Source organism: Schistocerca nitens, chromosome 2 (assembly GCF_023898315.1).
Source record: "Schistocerca nitens isolate TAMUIC-IGC-003100 chromosome 2, iqSchNite1.1, whole genome shotgun sequence".
Classification (NCBI taxonomy): Eukaryota; Metazoa; Arthropoda; class Insecta; order Orthoptera; family Acrididae; genus Schistocerca; species Schistocerca nitens.
The window spans coordinates 869,267,519-869,288,026 of NC_064615.1; positions in this window are offsets into that span (position 1 = coordinate 869,267,519).

The following is a 20,508-nucleotide window of genomic DNA, read 5'->3' on the forward strand; positions in this document are numbered from 1 at the left end:
GAAACGAGAAGCGATGGGAGCAGGGAGGAGGCAGCGCGGGCGGAACATTCCCAAAGTGTGGCGCCGCGCCGCGCCGTCCTTATTACGGCGGCTGGGCCGGCAGCGGCTGGCGGCGGCGGCGGCGGCGGCGGCGGCGGCGGCGGGCTGAAAGCGGAAGTGATTGCGGTGTAATTAAAGCGGGTCGCGATGTCGCCCTCACCGCGCCTCACCGACAGCCTATCGACCGCCAATCAGCCGCCGGCTGCGCCCGGCACACAGCGCCGCCGCCGCCGCCGCTGCCACACTCCCTGCACTCCTCCAGGGTGAATCTCACCACGCGACACCAGTCGTGGAACGACCCCAAGGGGCAGAGCACTCCGTAATGTTGTTGACTTCTTAGAACTCTCTGATGTCCGTCCTACGTGGTCTACTTACTACTGTTGAGTTGGCAATAGCGCTGCTCTGATCATCACTGCAGGGTTAGCTTTTGCACATAGGATATCGCCTGTACTGTCACGCTTACCATAGAGATGGTTTGAAAATGGACACAGGTGTCCAGAACCAGTCACCATCAAGAAATTAAGAAAAAAGATTATTCTGAATGTACTTTATGACGAAGGTACGACCATTTACTTCAATTTTGAAACAAGTTGCGGGCCTATTTTTCACCTGCAGCATGCTGAAAGTTCGTAAAAAGGCTGTTTGTTCATTGCTCGGGCTATCTCGTATCTTTTTCCAATCTGAATACTTTTTTTTAAGAAAATTGTAGAAGTCGCGCACTTTCAGATTGGAAACTCCTTTATTTTTGTCAGCATATGTGGTCTGAGAATTTTGGGGCATCGTTTGAAGTTAACAGAAGAATTGGATGATCATTCAAGACGAAGAGCTTTACAAATTAAGGAAGTCAATAATGCTTGGTCCACATATTCAAGCTGGCCCCGGTGGCCGAGCGGTTCTAGGCGCTTCAGTCCGGAACCGCGCGACTGCTGCAGTCGCAGGTTCGAATCCTGCCTCGGGCATGGATATGTGTGATGTCCTTAGGTTAGTTAGTTTTAAGTAGTTCTAAGTTCTAGGGGACTGATGACCTCATATGTTAAGTCCCATAGTGCTCAGAGCCATTTGAACCATTTTGAACTAATGCAAGCAGTTATTCGGCATCACTTTGAATGATAGTGTTGTTGTATGTCCTCCTACGGCATATCGTGCCAAATTCTGTCCGATTGGCGCTTTCGATCGTAAAAATCCAGACATTGGGGGGGGGGGGGGGGGGGCTCTGCCCATAATGCTCGAAAAGTTCTGAATTGGGGAAAGATCCGGCGACCTTGCTGGCCAAGATAGGGTTTGGCAAGCAAGAAGACAAGCAGTAGAAACTCTCGCGTTATGTAAGCCCGGGATTTCTTGCCCTGAGGGCAACAAAACTGGGCGTAGAATATCGTCGAGATACCGCTGCGCTATGAGAGAGCCGTGGATGACAACCAAAGAGGCTCTGCACCACACACCATCTCTCCTGGTCGTCGCGCCGTATGGTAGTCGACAGTCAGATTGGTATCCCATCGCTATCTGTGGCGCCCCAGACGCGCCTTTGATCTAGAATCTCATTGACTAGAGTAGCATTATCTTCAGTGATGAGTCCCACTTCAAAGGAGCACCGAAGACCAGCGTAGACTTTTCTGGACACTCCCAGACGGTAGTGAGATACCACTCTGAATGTCGCCCGCCATATGGGCCAATGAGCAGGAGTGATGGTGTGGGGTACCATTTCTTTTCATAGCAGTACCCTTCGGTTGTCATCTGCATCACTGTTACAGCACAGCTGTACGACGACGATATTCTACTCCCTATTCTGTTTCCTTTCACAGCAAGCCATCGTGGGCTTACACATATGTGAAAAGTTTCTACTGCTTCTCTTCGATCTTGCCAACCCTACTGTGCCAACAATGTGACCACATCTCTTCTCAATTAGGAACGTTTGGAGCATTATGGGCAGGGCCCTCCAACAATCTCGCGATTTTGGCGATCTAACGAGCCAGTTGGACAGAATTTGGCCAATATTCCTCTGAAGGACATCCAACAATTCTACCAATCAGTGCCAAGCCAAATAACTTCTTGCTTAAGTGCCAGAGGTGGACCAATGCATTACTGAATTGCTCAATTTGTGAGACTCTTTTCTTGAATAAATCATGCAAATTTTCTGAAACTGTAATCATTTGTTTGTCTGTATATGTACATCACATCCACCGATTTCCATCCCATTCCAATAATTCTATCGTGGTGCAGTTTTTTTTTTCAATCTTAAAGCTTACATCTCAAAACTGTGGCCTAAGCGATGGCTGGTTGCTTCATAGGCTGTTGCTGAATCTGCAGCCAAAGCATATGTCCAACGACACCTGGTGTTGCAGGTTGCCTGCACGCCGATCTGTAGGTGCCTTTCGTGTGGGTGACTGATTTACTCTCTGGTCACTGCCTCTGTTGTTCCATCAGGTGGACCGCCATGGATTCTGATGTCGTGATGTATGCTGATCCTGGCCTGCCGATTAAGTAGGTCCTCTGATACAAATGATACCAAAGTACCAGTGCAGCTTGGGCCCCGGTCAGGAATGGTGTTGTTGGACTCATGGACTATCCATCAATGGCACTTCCGACCTGGACTCTGGCATTAGTTATCCGTGGTTACAGAACTACTGTCATCATACTAGGTAGCGACAGTGTCACTGGCACAGCACGACAATATTTGAACAATCTTACACAGGACGTAACAGTACAATAATCGGAGAACTGAGTGGAAACTTCATGGATCCCAATGATCCTACTAACCGACTGCCTCTAAGCTAGCTGGTTGGGGTATTTATATAGTACTGAGGAGAGGCTTTGCTTTGACACATCACCGGTAATGACCCAATCCGTCCAGTTTATTAGGAGTGATCAGTTGTCTCCAGTCCTGCTACATTTGCTTTCAGGTTTGTTTCAGTTCCGTAATTGCTCCATCAGGTCCCCAATAGGCGTCATTGCATCCCATCTAGTGCTTCTTACCCAGTGTTTCGAGGGCAATGAAATCATTTCTGTGTGTCCTTGTCTTACACTTTTCCACTGAGCTCGCTCGCACGCTTACACCGGAGTGTCGATGTCACACTCGTGGTGACCGACTAACTGTGTCAAAATGTCTATGCAGCTGGTTTGTGTTAAAACATCCCTGTGCTGAAGCAATGCCGGGCTGTGGTCCATTTCCATACTATCTCAGTGTGTAACAAAATGGTCAATTAAGTCGAATTCTCTGAATATTTTGGCATATTTGATGGTGAAGAAATGGTAAAAAAGCTCTTTTACTAAAAATGTAATAGAGTAAACACTACCATGATCATGTGGATAGGACTTCATTTCAGTTTCAGTGACCTCTGACTTACTGCATCACATTTGATATTGTGAGCAACAGTAATGAGTGACTGCTTGTTATAGAGACTTCAGAAAGTTGCGCAACAATACAGGCGCTTTGTCGGGAGAGTGTACATGTTCTGGGTTTACAGCAGAAACAGTTCTGATGCATTACAGGTAACAGGTGCCGCAACAACTGGAAACGTACTACAGTGTTGAAGCACACGGAGCAGTACGGTTGCTGTGGGTATGATGCCAAAAATTATACGCAGATTCGCTATGAAATTCTGGCAGTATATGAACCAAATGCCATGTCACGTCCAGCCACAGAGATATGTGCCAACAATTTGAATAAGGCCACACGGACGTCGGTGATGTTGATCTGCCATAGTCTAGACCTTGCAAAATGCGGTGTCCATCATTTCGGCTAGCTGATAGAACTTCTAGAGGAAAGACAGTTTCGAACGATGAGGACACTCGTACGGAGATTCTCGAATAGCTCCGTCACAAAGCAGCGAATTTCTAACGTTGAGGCATTGAACCACTGTATACAGAGACATGGTGACTACGGTGAAAAATAGTGTCATGTATCTATGTCAGTTTGAAGTGTAGTGAAAAATTCAATAAAAGTTACTTGGCCTCCATACCAATGTGTTTCCTTCTTTTTCAAGTCCTCTCGCATTTTACTTTTATTCGACAGACACTCTAGCAAAATGTTACACATTTAGAACATATATCCTTATGCATACAAATGTAATAATCACAACAAGTCTATAACTTTTGTAACATAAACACATGTTGTAGGCTGCTTCACATTTCGTGAAAGAGTTTGAAACGATCCCTTCCCTTCACAAGACAAAATTGCAACTTGCATTTTACGCATTATTAGTTCTGCTTCTGCTGTGCCCATGTTGACATGCTCGTTGTGACAAAACGACATACACTCTGTGCCAGTGTTCATAACCATCGAATTATCTTACGTTACACCTGTATGACAAAACTAATTAGCATCAAACCTTTCTCATAAAAATTTACAAAGAGCAATGATAGAATTAACTCATAACATCATCATCATCATCATTTAAGATTGATTATGCCTTTCAGCGTTCAGTCTGGAGCATAGCCCCCCTTTACAGTTCCTCCATGATCCCCTATTCAGTGCTAACATTGGTCCCTCTTCTAATGTTAAACCTATTACTTCAAAATCATTCTTAACCGAATCCAGGTACCTTCTCCTCGGTCTGCCCCGACTCCTCCTACCCTCTACTGCTGAATCCATGAGTCTCTTGGGTAACCTTGCTTCTCCCATGCGTGTAACATGACCCCACCATCTAAGCCTGTTCGCCCTGACTGCTACATCTATAGAGTTCATTCCCAGTTTTTCTTTGATTTCCTCATTGTGGACACCCTCCTGCCATTGTTCCCATCTACTAGTACCTGCAATCATCCTAGCTACTTTCATATCCGTAACCTCAACCTTGTTGATAAGGTAACCTGAATCAACCCAGCTTTCGCTCCCATACAACAAAGTTGGTCGAAAGATTGAACGGTGCACAGATAACTTAGTCTTGGTACTGACTTCCTTCTTGCAGAAGAGAGTAGATCGTAGCTGAGCGCTCACTGCATTAGCTTTGCTACACCTCGCTTCCAGTTCTTTCACTATGTTGCCATCCTGTGAGAATATGCGTCCTAAGTACTTGAAACCGTCCACCTGTTCTGACTTTGTTCCTCCTATTTGGCACTCAATCCGTTTATATTTCTTTCCCACTGACATTACTTTCGTTTTGGAGATGCTAATCTTGATACCATAGTCCTTACATTATTGATCTAGCTCTGAAATATTACTTTGCAAACTTTCAATCGAATCTGCCATCACAACTAAGTCATCCGCATATGCAAGACTGCTTATTTTGTGTTCACATATCTTAATCTCACCCAGCCAGTCTATTGTTTTCAACATATGATCCATAAATAATATGAACAACAGTGGAGACAGGTTGCAGCCTTGTCTTACCCCTGAAACTACTCTGAACCATGAACTCAATTTACCGTCAACTCTAACTGCTGCCTGACTATCCATGTAAAGACCTTTAATTGCTTGCAAAAGTTTGCCTCCTATTCCATAATCTTGTAGAACAGACAATAACTTCCTCCTAGAAACCCAGTCATATGCCTTTTCTAGATCTATAAAGCATAGATACAATTCCTTGTTCCACTCATAACACTTCTCCATTATTTGCCGTAATCTAAAGATCTGGTCCTGACAACCTCTAAGAGGCCTAAACCCACACTGATTTTCATCCAATTGGTCCTCAACTAATACTCGCACTTTCCTTTCAACAATACCTGAGAAGATTTTACCCACAACGCTGATTAAAGAGATACCTGTGTAGTTGTTACAATCTTTTCTGTTTCCATGTTTAAAGATTGGTGTGATTACTGCTTTTGTCCAGTCTGATGGAACCTGTCCCAACTCCCAGGCCATTTCAATTATCCTGTGTAGCCATCTAAGACCTGACATTCCACTGTATTTGATGAGTTCCGACTTAATTTCATCCACCCCAGCCGCTTTATTGCACTGCAATCTATTGACCATTTTTTCCACTTCCTCAAATGTGATCCTATTTCCATCATCATTCCTATCCCATTCTACCTCGAAATCTGAAACATTACTGATCGCATTTTCACCTACATTGAGCAACTCTTCAAAATATTCCCTCCATCTGCCCAAGGCATCCACAGGCTTCACCAGCAGTTTTCCTGACCTGTCCAAAATACGTGTCATTTCCTTCTTATCTCCCTTTCGAAGACTGCTAATTACACTCCAGAATGGTTTTCCAGCAGCTTGACCCATAGTCTCCAATCTGTTTCCAAAGTCTTCCCACGATTTCTTCTTGGATGCTGCAATTATCTGTTTGGCTTTGTTTCTTTCTTCATCATAACTTTCTCTGTCTACCTGGCTTCTGGTATGTAGCCATTTTTCATACGCCTTCTTTTTCCTTTTACAGGCTGCCTTGACTGTATCATTCCACCAAGCTGTTTGCTTCATCCTACTTTTACACACTACTGTTCCAAGACATTCTTTAGCCACTTCTAGTACTGTGTCCCTGTACCTTGTCCATTCCTTTTCCAATGACTGTAATTGACTACATTCAACTAACTGGTACCTTTCTGAGATCGCTGTTATGTACTTGTGCCTGATTTCCTTATCCTGAAGTTTCTACACTCTTATCCTCCTACATATGGACCTGACCTCCTGCACTTCCGGCCTCACAATCCCAATTTCACTGCAGATTAAATAATGATCAGTGTCATCAAAGAATCCCCTGAACACACGTGTGTCCCTCACAGCCTTCCTGAATTCCTGATCTGTTATTATATAGTCAATGACAGATCTGGTTCCCCTGCCTTCCCAAGTATACCGGTGAATGTTCTTATGTTTAAAAAAGGAGTTTGTGATTACTAAGCCCATACTGGCACAGAAATCCAAGAGTTGTTTCCCGTTCCTGTTGGCCTCCATATCCTCTCCAAATTTACCCATAACCTTTTCATACCCTTCTGTTCGATTTCCAATCCTGGCGTTAAAATGACCCATGAGCAGAACACTGTCCTTGTCCTTTACTCTAACAACTACATCACTGAGTGCCTCATAAAAACTATCCATCTTATCTTGATCTGTCCCCTCACAATGCGAATATACTGACACAATCCTAATTTTCTTGCTAGACACTGTCAAATCTATCCACATCAGTTGTTCGTTTACATACCTTATTGCAACTACGCTGGGTTCCATTTCTTTCCTGATGTAAAGCCCTACACCCCATTGTGCTATTCCTGCTTTGACTCCTGACAGGTAGACCTTGTATTCTCCCACTTCCTCTTCTTTCTCACCCCTTACCCGAATGTCACTAACAGCTAAAACGTCCAGCCCCATCCTACTTGCAGCCTCTGCCAGCTCTACCTTCTTCCCAGAGTAGCCCCCATTGATATTAATAGCTCCCCATCTCATTACCATAACAGTGATCATTTAATTCTAAAGTAATGCTAACTTACACAATGGTACTACTAAATATTTAACCCAAAATTACTGTACATACACATGAGATTATCAATAATTTTTGACACTACGTCATCACATAGCCCATCCAAACAACCTAACCCAGCAGCCCGACGGAACCACCAGGATTGTGGTAATCACGAGCTAATGCCCTAGCGACAGCGGGCTATTTTCGTTTCGACAAAAGTCAGTTACATGTGCCCTGATCCATGGGTGACAAGTGGCAGCATGAACAAGAGAAATACATACCACATAATTAAAACGTTGCACATTGGTTGGAAGCAAGGCTAAAGACTCAGCACGGCAGAGACAAAAAAAAAAAAAAAAAAAAAAAAAAAAAAAAAAAAAAAAAAAAAAAAACGAAGGAAGAAGATCGTTGGACGCGGATGGAAAGAGCTATCAAACGATCCCTTCTTTTAGTCAAGTCGTGTCCTAATTCTCTAGTCTTCACGATTCTATTCAGAACCTCCTCATTACTTATTGTGTCTGCGCATGTGATCGTCAGCATTCTTCTGCAACACCACATTTGAGAAACTTCTCTTCTTGTCTAAACTCGTTCTCGTCCCCAGTTATCTCCCGTACATGGTTACACTTCGTACAAACATCTTCAGAAAAACTACCTAACTCTTAAATTTAATCTCGGTATTAACAACGAGGCGGTAGAGAGCTGGTTGGGGAGTGGTAGGATGCTTGGTTAACAAAACTGCATATACTTAAATAGCTTTTCATTATCAAAAAGCAACTGAGCACTTTACAATTAGTGAAATAAGCAATTTGGGTGCAAGGCGATAATTTAAAAAATGAAAGATCGCCGCACGTTTGCAGATCCAAAATAAAGTCTCCTTCCTTTTCTTACCAGAACAATCTATAATACTAAGCAGTTGCGACTAGAATTATTAATTGTCATACGGCATTGTTCGTCAAGTCAAGGTCAATAGTTTAATTTCATTAATGAACAAGATGCTTCACCTAAAGACTAGCTCAAGGTAACCCTGACCAATCTAAAGTGAACAATATTTCACTACTCAAAAGGCTTTAATAACATTTAAGAAAGAGATACGATAATAGAATCAAGAGTCGGCGGCCATGGAAAGATGTCTTACAACGGGCGCGATTGCTATAGGATTTACACGAAATTTGAATAAGAATACAAGATGCTCTTTAGTAATTATTTTAAGGGACATATAGCTTATCTGAATACTCCTCCGCGGGAAGGCAGGCTATCAGGTTTATGAATACAGTTACTTAAGGGGAATCATAAGGGAAACTAATTATAAATATGAACGTCTCCTGGCTGATATGATGTAGCATGTAATACGAGGTGTGGCTAGAAAAAAACCGGACTAGTACTGGTGAAACAATAAAACGAATGCAATAAGGCTGAAAGTCGCGTGGCCTGTCACGTGACTCTCGCTCCACCTACTGCTCGAGTTTCATCTGCCTCCTGCACTCAGTCTGCCCGTGGCGTCTGTTTTAAGTAGTTGACGTTTTGTCTGTGCGTCGGAAAATGTTGAGTGTACAGAAAGAACAGCGTGTTAACATCAAATTTTGTTTCAAACTAGGAAAATCTGCAAGTGAAACGTTTGTAATGTTGCAACAAGTGTACGGCGATGATTGTTTATCGCGAACACAAGTGTTTGAGTGGTTTAAACGATTTAAAGATGGCCGCGAAGACACCAGTGATGACACTCGCACTGGCAGACCATTGTCAGCAAAAACTGATGCAAACATTGAAAAAATCGGTAAACTTGTTCGACAAGATCGCCGTTTAACAATCAGAGCAGTGTCTGAGTTAACAGGAGTTGACAAGGAAAGTGTTAGGCAGATTCTTCATGAAAGTTTCAACATGAACAAAGTGTGTTCAAAAATGGTTCCAAAGTGTCTCACAATTGAACAGAAGGAACGCCGAAGAATGATTTGTTCTGACATCCTGGGCAACATTGAAAGTGATCCCACCTTCTTACAAAATGTTATTACTTGCGATGAATCGTGGTTTTTTACTTACGATCCCGAAACTAAACGCCAATCGATGCATTGGAAAACTCCTGGTTCTCCACGACAAAAAAAAGCACGAATGTCAAAATCGAAATTCAAGGCAATGATGATTTTTTTTTGACATCAAAGGGATTGTGCACATTGATTGGGTACCAGAGGGACAAACAGTGAATCAGCATTACTACATTAGCGTCCTGGCTACCCTACATGAGAGAGTACGGAGAAAACGGAACGATTTGTGGAGAAAAAAGTCATGGATCCTTCACCAAGACAATGCCCCAGCTCACAGTGCGTTGTCAGTGAAGACGTTTTTGGCAAAACACAACATTCCCATCTTAGATCATCCACAATACTCACCTGATTTGGCCCCCTGTGACTTTTTTCTTTTCCCTAAAGTCAAGTCAGCTTTGAAAGGAACTAGATTTGAGACTGTTGAAGCAGTAAAAGAAAAAGCGACGGAAGTAATGTATGGACTTACCGAAAATGATCTGCAGCATTGCTATGAACAGTGGAAAATTCGTATGGAGCGGTGTAGAGACCGAGGAGGAGAGTACATTGAAGGAGATAACATGAAATTGTAAATAATTATAAATAAATGTTTTTTCCAGCATCAGTCCGGTTTTTTTCTAGCTGCACCTCGTAAGATTGCTATGCATTAATGTTGCATCAAACCAGTCTCTGGACTGAAGACCACAACAGCAACAACAATGCATTACTGTGACAGTACGAGAGAGAAAGAGAGACAAATAAATTCTTTATTACTCTGTGGCGTAGTGCGCTTAGATAATTATTCTTAGATAGTAAGCTTTTAAGATTTAATATCATGAGAGAGGGGTCTGTTCTTTATTGTGTAACACAAATCGAAGCCTTTGCGAGATTTAGAACGGTAATTGTATATACATCAGTATATATCATAGAGAATCGCTAATTCACGTGCGAAAAGAATTTCATTGACACTAAGGTAAATAAAACTTCGTTCATTTCAAAAAGGTAAGTGTTATTTCCACAAACGACTTATACTCAAGTGTGATCTATTAATGAATACCAGCTCGAGAATAATTCCGACGGGAGCACTCAGTTCTAATTAAATAATTTGATGCTTTCTTCGGAAAAGTAATAATTACACGGATCATTCTTTTTGCCACCAATGTTTCTAAGAACTGAAGGCAAATCTGATTGCTAAGCAACAGAGCCCCAACGAATATTTCTCCGCAACTTTGATTAACACTTTCAGCTTCAATACAGCATCTGCAGCAGCTGGAGCAGATCGCCATAACAACGGAAGCGTATAGTGTGAAAGCAGTTTCACCCATCGCCCTATGTCCCACCAACGTTGTAAGTATTCACTACAACAGAACACACACAGACAGTCACTCATACACATAAAGCCACAACACAAGGTGATGTGGGAAACATCTCAGTATAAAAGGCTCAGTATAGACAAAATACAAATAAAAGTAAGTGAAGATAGTTGAGTGATTTTATACTGGTATCACATAAAACTGAAATATAGAACGCCAAATTAAGGCAAATAGTCCCAGGGGGTCACAGGCAAGCAAACAACGGCTGTAGCCGATACTTGCAAAGTCCGTCGGGCAGAAACGGAAAACAAACAGTTCACAATATAATTACTACACAGGTGGCTAGTTCAGCAAAAAGCTAATGATAAGTAATGCGGATTTACTAAAATCAGATGGCTAGCTGTCTTGCAAACATAGATACCTTTTCCACAGATGTTCGAGGAATTAACATTAGCAAAAATGATCTGATGAAAACCACAAACCCAACTAAAGAACGTAAGAGGTGCCTTTCCGGGTTCGCTCTTGAACTCAGTAAACAAGGTATTAAATATTGTATAATCTGTCCTGTAACACACACATAAATGCAGAATTAAATGCTATTCTAATAAAACACAAACAAATAAAGCAAAGGTTGGCAAACACTAAATAGGTAATATGCCACGTAGGTACCTTACAGAAAAAAATTAACAGCAAGAGTGAGCCTTCGTACACAACTAACCAAGCCATGCCACCTAGTAACATAGTGAGTAGGAATGAAAATTAATTCAACGTTTTCACAGTCACGACAAATCGCGGGTCCAGAATATCGGCTTAACACAGTATAGTAGAAAAATACAAACGGCGCCTTCGGAGAAACGACCACAACTAAGAGTTGAATAAGGAAGGAACCAGTATACAGTGGGTCACACGTCACCTAAGAGCGAAATCACTCCCCTTTACAGAAAAGAGCTCACCACAAAGTTCGCAAAATAGGCATGCACCGGTTTCCCAAGCAGGCTCGCTTCTTCCAAAGGTCGAGCAGCTGACGAACTCCAGCCAGCATGATGGCGTTATTAACACCCAAAGGCAAGGCCGCTGCCTTCCAGCTTCACACGTCCCAGGTGAAACTGGACCTCCAACCCCCCACACTGCTCACAGCAAGTCCCTTCTCAACCTGCTGCGCACGTCCCTGTATCAGCACAGAAGTGCCCTCTTGTAGGCCTGCGTCTTTCAGTTGCACAGCAATAAGGCAGAGACATGCACAGAACAAGTACTATAGAAAAATGAGCACCAAGGCTGTAACATGTGCATGGCACAAACAATTTTCTCTTTTTGAGAACTGAATTTCTTGCTACTGTCAGTCTCCGTTTTGTATACTCTCTACTTTGGCCATCCTCATTTATTTACTGCCCCAACAGCAAAGACAATCCACTACATCCAGTGTGTCATTCCCAGTTATAGTGAAGAACAAAATAAAAAGGTCGTTTTCGAAACGCCGTAACTGTCTCCCACTACGACTTAGAAGTTGGAAATTTGGCTCAATGGTGTCTACAAGGTTCCTCTGTAATCGTGCAAAAGCGTGGCGCCATGAAACGTCACGCTCTGGTTCGGTGACACTTTTTACAGCTGGTGTCGATAGATGACAAAACGAGGACAAGGCTCATAACTTCGTATGAGGTGCAGGATGGGTTAATAATATCACTTTGGCACAAAATTTCACCCTAACTCTGTCCAACGCAACCGTGGACGATGTAACGCCACTTCTTTGGAAGCAAAGATGAACATATAAAAATGGTACCCAAAACCCAATACAAGCCCCAAACCCAAGATCCAATTTCATAAAAAGTAAAGTCCCACTGTGATAGCATCACTTGAATAGTAGCAACTATACTGAAGAGAAATAATGTAAAAAGAAATAGAAAAGAAATCCAGTATAAAGTAACTTAGTATTTTTCCAAAAGAAAGTAAAATATAATCCCTTTTGTATCAAATTAAAGTAAAAGTAGATCGTAAAGTAGTGTACTTATAGATCACAGAGTAGAACAAGAGACCTCAAAGAATACTCCTTGTGAGTACTCTTTGAGGACATCGCGGAATACAAAAGATAAGGTTATACATTGTTAATGTGCTTCTAGCGCTTGCTTGATCGTGTCGCAACTTAAAATGTGCTCTTGTACGTAGGCGATGCGAGATTGTTTTTACATTTTGGAGATTTTCGATCTGCTACAAACCGTTAAGCTTGAATTAGGTAGAGCAGCAACTTTGAGTACATCATTACGAAAAGTCAAGACAGGAAAAGAACCGAAATTTGTCTTAAACTGATTATTATCAATGGAAGACTGAACTTTGTCCCAAAGTGATAGACTGTTAGTAATTTAACGAAAAAGGAAATGAATATTCGTATCGAATTGTGAGAAAATACTTAGATTTCGTTATAGCAACTGGTGAAATTTGGATCTTATTGCAAACTCTTTGACTGAAATTTACGTAACTAATTCCACCCAGCTTAGGGAGAGGTTACTTTATTAAGACAATGATAGGATGTGCTTAGGTTGTGCTTAGGCTATAATAAACCAGCATAACGTGAATTTACCGTGTTTGACATTTATTTCAAACCATATAATACTACGAGCTTACGAAACATTTTATCAGTGCAACGATACAGATTAATAACAGGGCGCTATATATATATATATATATATATATATATATATATATATATATATATATAGCGCCCTGTTATTAATATATATATATATTCTTTGTCACTCTCGAAAAGTTATCGAACTGATTCAGACTACTTACCTTTCGTAAACTGAAAACTTTAGTGGAGAAACTATTGCTGTATATAAACTGTAACCATGATTAGTGCAATAACAGCAGTTTGTATGCATCTACGTGTCGCTGTGCTCGTACACGTCGGGGAGCATATGATTATTTAAGCTGGCCGGTACAATTAATACGCACTCGGCGTGAATATAGTGCAGTAGGACAGACTTCTTTTGTAACGTTCCTCAACAGACAGTATACAGACATTCTACCACTAGCTGGTCGGAGCACGAACTTCATCAACGAACATTTGCAATGGAAGGAACAGTTACAACGACAACTCTGCCCAACGCTACCGTGGGAGTGTCACACGATGGGGAGACTGGGAAGGTAATCAAACTTCAAACTTCCACATACCCGCATTTCACTTCGTTTCGATCCCTGTGATGGTCAGAATTGAGACGCCCAGCACTGAAATCACGCTGTTTTCTTAAGGGTTGCTGAGGAAAACATTTCCGACACATCGCCGCTCAGAATCGGCATGAAAAGTCTTTAGAGGGTGGCATAACGGACATCAAAGAACCATTCTTTTCCTATGCGCGTTGATTCACACACTTTCCTCAGAACCTTTAACACTGCTAACAACTCCCATCCTCCACCGGACGATTCAACCCTACTCTTAGGAAAAATGGTTCAAATGGCTCTAAGCATTATGGGACTTAACATCTGAGGTCATCAGTCTCCTAGACTTAGAACTACTTAAACCTAACTAACCTACGGACACCTCACACACCCATGCCCGAGGCAGGATTCAAAAAATGGTTTAAATGGCTCTGAGCACTATGGGACTCAACATCTTAGGTCGTAAGTCCCCTAGAACTTAGAACTACTTAAACCTAACTACCTAAGGACAACACACACACCCATGCCCGAGGCAAGATTCGAACCTGCGACCGTAGCAGTCCCGCGGTTCCGGACTGCAGCGCCAGAACCGCACGGCCACCGCGGCCGGCGAGGCAGGATTCGAACCTGCGACCGTAGCAGCAGCGCGGTTCCAGACTGAAGCGCCTAGAACCGCTCGGTCACAACGGCCGTCCTACTCTAAGGACATCGTGGTCCAGAAACCCCACTGAATGCGATCGCCCCCCTTTGAAGTGTAGTGCAACTGTTGGTTTTGCTCTGATATACAGAGTAAAACCACTAGGCACCGTTAAATACAGTTCGAAGAAATATGAAAGTGATCCAAAGCAGCAGAGGTGCTTACGCCTTTTCAGCACTCGTGTTCCGCTCCCCCATATGACATGATCATGTAGGGGTGAGGCGTTGTATTGACACATGCATGAATAAAACGCTAAACAGTTCCTGTAAGAACCTGCAATTGGCAACCTCTATGGTACCACCCGCCTGCCTTTGTTGAAAACTTTAAAAATTTACCTGTTCAGAGACAAACTGTGGTGAGTATCGTAGGCACCTGCAGGCAGGCTAGGCTGCTATTCTTGCAGGATTTGAGGGATGTCAAGGGGCTGCCTGCTTGCAATTTGTCTCTGTACAGCACATTTTTAAAGTGTTCAAGGAAGGTGGGTGGGTTTCACCGAGGCTGTTGTCGAACTACGGTTCTAAGACGGATCCTTTGCCGTTTCATTCAAGCGTGTGTCAATGTGCCACCCACCTGAGAATACGTCACAGGAGGAAGCGAAACAGGGGGGCTGAAGAAGCATGAGCACATTTTGCTGCTTTTTATTGGTGCCTTCTATACACCTGAGCAAAAACTGTGGTCGCACTGCACTGTAAAGGGATGCGATCGCGTTCAGTGGGGTAGCTGGCCCACGATGTCCTTAGGAAAAGGTTGTATCGTCGGGGAGGTGTCAGCGGAGTCAAATGTTGTCAAGAACGTCATCCTCTTGATCACTGAAGCATCCCCAACTCTCTTGTGGTTCCCTTTTTAGGTACTCCACGTCGACGTCTGCTCGTAGATACGTATCGTCGGTAGGTTTTCCGGCTTTACTTCCCGACGTGACAGCGACGACTCTCCGATGCGGTGCGGGCCTTGTGTTTTGCTATTACTGCGAGTCTTGTAAATATCGCTTTTATTTAGTAATTTGCCCGGCTAAAACTCTCCCCTTTTATGATTAAGACAGCCTGCGCCATCTTTCAGAGGGAGTGGGGACGTCAAAGAGTCACAAAAGTTCATATTAAGCAGTCCGTAAAACACGGAAATGTTCACTTCAGTTAGCGTGTTAGTTAATGCCTACGCTTTCCGCTACATGGTGCTGACTTACTGCTGAATAGCTTTGTTTCCGTAAAACCTTCACTGATTAGTACTAGGTAAATTAAATAAGTACAACACTCTTGTATTTCACTTTCACTCTATATTCAAGGATTAAGATGGTGATGGATGATGGCCTATTTAAAAGGTTCCTAGCCTGGAGGAACCTAACCCCCACCCTCACCTACCTTGTCCTCACCATTGACCGTCACCTCACCTGGGTCCCTCATCTCCGCTCCATCCAATCCAAAGCCCACAACCGCCTCCGACTCCTCAAACTCCTCTCTGGCTGGACATGGGGGTTGCACCCCTCAACCATCCTCCACACCTACAAATCCTTAATCCGCCCCATCCTCTGTTGTGCCAGTCCTGCCTGGATTTCTGCCCCCGCCAAATTCTATAAGACCCTCCAGATCCTAGAGCGTCATGTACTCCACCTCGCCTTCCGTATACACCTCCCGTCCCCCATGCGGATCCTCTATGATCTCATTCCTTTCCCCCATCTGCTCCTATTCCTCGAACATATCCGCATCCTCTACACCTCCCGCCGCCTTGAACCCCCTCACCCCCTGGTTGCTCCTCTCCTCTCCCATCCCTGCCCTCTGCCACATCTTCACTGTTGTGTCCCCCCTACCCTCCATCTCTACACCCTTCATCTCCTTTCCCGAGGTGGCTTCCATCAACTCCCCCTCCCGGATGATGCCCTCTCTCCCTCCATTTATCCCTCCTATCAACTCTGATCCTCACTCCCCCTCCTTTCCTCTGTCCTTTTCCCGGGCTCCCTCTCCCCCCCTTCCATTGTCTTTCTTCCCCACCTCCCCTCTCTTTGCCCCCTTCTCTCCCCCGAGTCATTTTACATTTCCCTCCTCTGCCTCCTCTCATTCCCTCTCGCGTCTGCCCTTCTCCCCTTTATTCGTCCTCTCCCTCCTTGGTTCCCCCCCCCCCGTTTTTCGTTTTTTTTCCCTTCCTTCCTCCTTGTTCTTCCCCCTCCTCCAGGCCCCCCCCCCCATCTGCCTTTGGCTCGGGAGTGTCATCCTTGTGCCGCCACTTTCGTGCAGTGTTCTACTACAGTGAGTGTTCTGCAGTGCGTGTTTTACAGTGAGTGTTCCGTGTTGTGTTTTTTGGGCAGTGTTGCGAACGGCCATCATACTGTCGCTGTGTGTGCCTTTTATCTCTTGCGAACAGAAACCAGACTGTCGCCGTGTTTTTTCATTGTGTGTGTACTATGTTATTTGTCTGATTCCTGTGTCTTTTATTAACGTCGCCAACCCCTTTTGCTTTCTGTTTAAACTTTCCGCATTTTCCCCCATTTTACACTTGACGTCACCATTTTATCGCCTGTTTTTCTTGTTTTCTTCCGTTTTTAAAATGAAAGTCTGTAGGCTGTAGAGCAGCGTACTAAGCTGCTGCCAGCCCACCCCCTTCGGGGGGAACTGAAAATCAATAAAGGAAAAAAAAAAAAAAAGAGGAATCTACATAGTCCGCAAATGCCGATATGCACGCGCTCTACGTCCAGATTCGCAACTAACGGCACACGACTCTTTCAAAAGTCCACACGTTAATATCTGAATACCGGTACCTCTGAATTCACTCGTCTCAGCAGATAATTTGAGTTTCTGTCGTCTATATGTCCGTAAAGTTCCAATCCAGCACTAAAGTCCTAAAATCCCCTTAATACTCCGTTGCTACCAACAGTCAGAGATCGTACACTACCTCACTTTTGATCTCCGTAATATTCTAACAGTTTATCGTGAATCAACACGATAAAGTCCAATCTAATTATTGTCTCGCTGACTGACACGGGTTCCCCGCCCCTTAACGAAACAATCAAGGAAGAAAAGGCGATAAAATGACGATCAGGTCTTTTTATAGGTTTTTCATCAGAAGAGTTTAACGTCACTGCCTTCTGCATGACGGAGCTTCCGTGGCTTTGCTGTATTTAGACGTTAAACTATTTGCTGATATAATTTTGATCTGCAATTACCGAACTCTGATTCTACACTATTTTCCCCTCTAAAAATTCTGTTCTTAATTTTAAATTATTCTTTCTAAAGCTTTTATCACTGTAAACTGAACCGAGGTGTTAAACCATCTAATTGCGAACTGTAGTTTTCGACTGCAAAATGTGTAGAAATCAACACCTCAAGGGGTGCTTTCATTGACGCCCTTCATGACATCCCCGAAGGCCCTTTCGCTTCCGTTCTGAGCGAGGGGGAGTCTTGGATATTTTCCTAGGTTACCCATAAGAGAACAGCGTGGGCGTTGCGGTGCTGTCCTCCATTGCAGAAGCATCAAATAAGAGGTGAAATGTGAGTAAGACGGGAATGTGACGACCTTCCCATCGAGTGATACGTTCAAGGAGTCGTTGGGCAGAACAGTGGTGAAATTTCGTGTCAGTCTGACACCACTGACCTACCTTACGCCTCACCTGCTGAGCTCTGTCCTTTTTTTTTCGCTTTTGTTGACACCTTGCTGTTTGAAGTGTCGCCGAGCTCGAGGGCGCCCCGCTTTTGCTCCATTACAGAGAAAAGTTTTGAACCAAATTTCAGACCTCCATGTCATAATGGGAGACAATTAAGGCGTTTTTTTGAGAATGTGATGGTTTAATTATGTTGCGGAACGTAATTTCGCCAGAATCGCCTGATTTAACTCGACTAAATTCCATTACGTTTCTTTTACTTTTCCTAATGTTCATTTATAATCTCTTTTCAAGATACTATCAGTTCCAATCAACTGCCAATCCAAGTCCTCTACCCTCTCCGACAAAATTACAAATATCGTCGGTAAACTTCTTCTTCTTTGAGTTTTCCCACTAGAGGTTAGTCGTTCTGTCGTTCACTAGTCTCCGTTACTTCTGTCAAATGCTATTATCCCCTTCTCATCCATTTATCAGTCAATAAAATTCCCATGTCAAAGGTAGCCACTCCCTTTTAGTTCTTCACGGATCCCACATTAACGCTTCCTTGGGCCACCTATCATTTCTCATTTTTGTAACATGCACATTCCAATGAAGAATTTTATTATCCAGTCTGCCTGTTATATATTGTGTCGCTTTCATTTCTTCCCATATTTTCTATGTTTTGGTTTTATTTTCACGGGTGACCTGCAGCAATCTCCTCTTAAAATCAAATTGCACTATTATTACCTTTTCCCTTCTTTTATTCGTAAGTGGTCACATTTATTTTTTTTTTGAGTACTACATCTGTTCCTTGTTTAGCAGTACACATTTATTCTGTCTTTTCTAAATTAATTTCTAGTCATCGTCTTGACTATTCCACCTGCTATTTACCCAGCATATTTTCCATGTCTTGTCTTCTGTTAGCGAAAATTATTTGGCCATCTGCAAAAAATAATGAATGCGATACTGAATGCATTCTACCCGGCACAATTAACATACCCAAGCCCTAATATTTTTTGTACCATGCCACTGGCGCTTGGCCTGTGTACATGTTAAAAAGTAATGAGAATATATTACAGCTTGCTTAAGGCCTTCGGAAGTTTTAAATCTTTCTTTTATTAAGTACCCATCTTTCCTTTTGCTTCTTACAGCTATATTAATTCATTTATCCCGTACTTTCAGTCTTTTCACATCATATACAATCTCAGATATTGGGTATAGTTTTCCCAAGTCTACGAAAGTCATTTGCATTTCACTGTTCCTGGCACTGTTCTTTCCTGCCGTTCATCTGACGAGGAAACATCTCCAACTTGACCTTTTATTTTGGGTATAAAAATGCCACTTGCCAGATATTAGCCACACCAATCATTCCCTCGTAAAAATTTAGTCCATAGTTCTGATAGTACGCAGTTATTATGTTTTGAAAGTACAGTTTTGAAACTTTCGCTCACACCAGTTGTTTCTCACTTGCTCATTCACAACGCAGCTGCCTAATGCTCGAGCGTTTCACTCTGCTGACGGGATGTTGAAATTAGAGGGAAGGTGGTCACATCTGCCCAACGCCTTTTGAAATCTTGTTCGAGAACACATGTAATTTTACGCGAAAAATAGCAGCACTGTGAGAATATATGTACAATATTACTTTAACGATCTTCTCATATATACTTATACAGGGTGAGTCACCTAACATTACCGCTGGATATATTTCGTAAACCACATCAAACACGGACGGATCGATTCCACAGACCGAACGTGAGGAGAGGAGCTAGTGTAATTGGTTAATACAAACCATAAAAAAATGCACGGAAATATGTTTTTTAACACAAACCTACGTTTTTTTTAATGGAACCCCGTTAGTTTTGTTAGCACATATGAACATATAAACAAATACGTAACCAGTGCCGTCTGTAGCATTGTAAAATGTGAATTACATGCGGAGATATTGTAACCTAAAGTTGACGCTTGAGTACCACTCCTCCGCTGTTCGATCGTGTGTATCGGAAAGCACCGAATTACGTAGGGATCCAAAGGGAACGGTGATGGACCTTAGGTACATAAGAGACTGGAACAGCACATTATGTCCACATGCTAACACCTTTTTATTGGTCTTTTTCACTGACGCGCATGTACATTACATGAGGGGTGAGGTACACGTACACACGTGGTTTCCGTTTTCAATTACGGAGTGGAATAGAGTGTGTCCCGACATGTCAGGCCAACAGATGTTCAATGTGGTGGCCATCATTTGCTGCACACAATTGCAATCTCTGGCGTAATGAATGTCGTACACGCCGCAGTACATCTGGTGTAATGTCGCCGCAGGCTACCACAATACGTTGTTTCATATCCTCTGTGGTTGTAGGCACATCACGGTACACATTCTCCTTTAACGTGG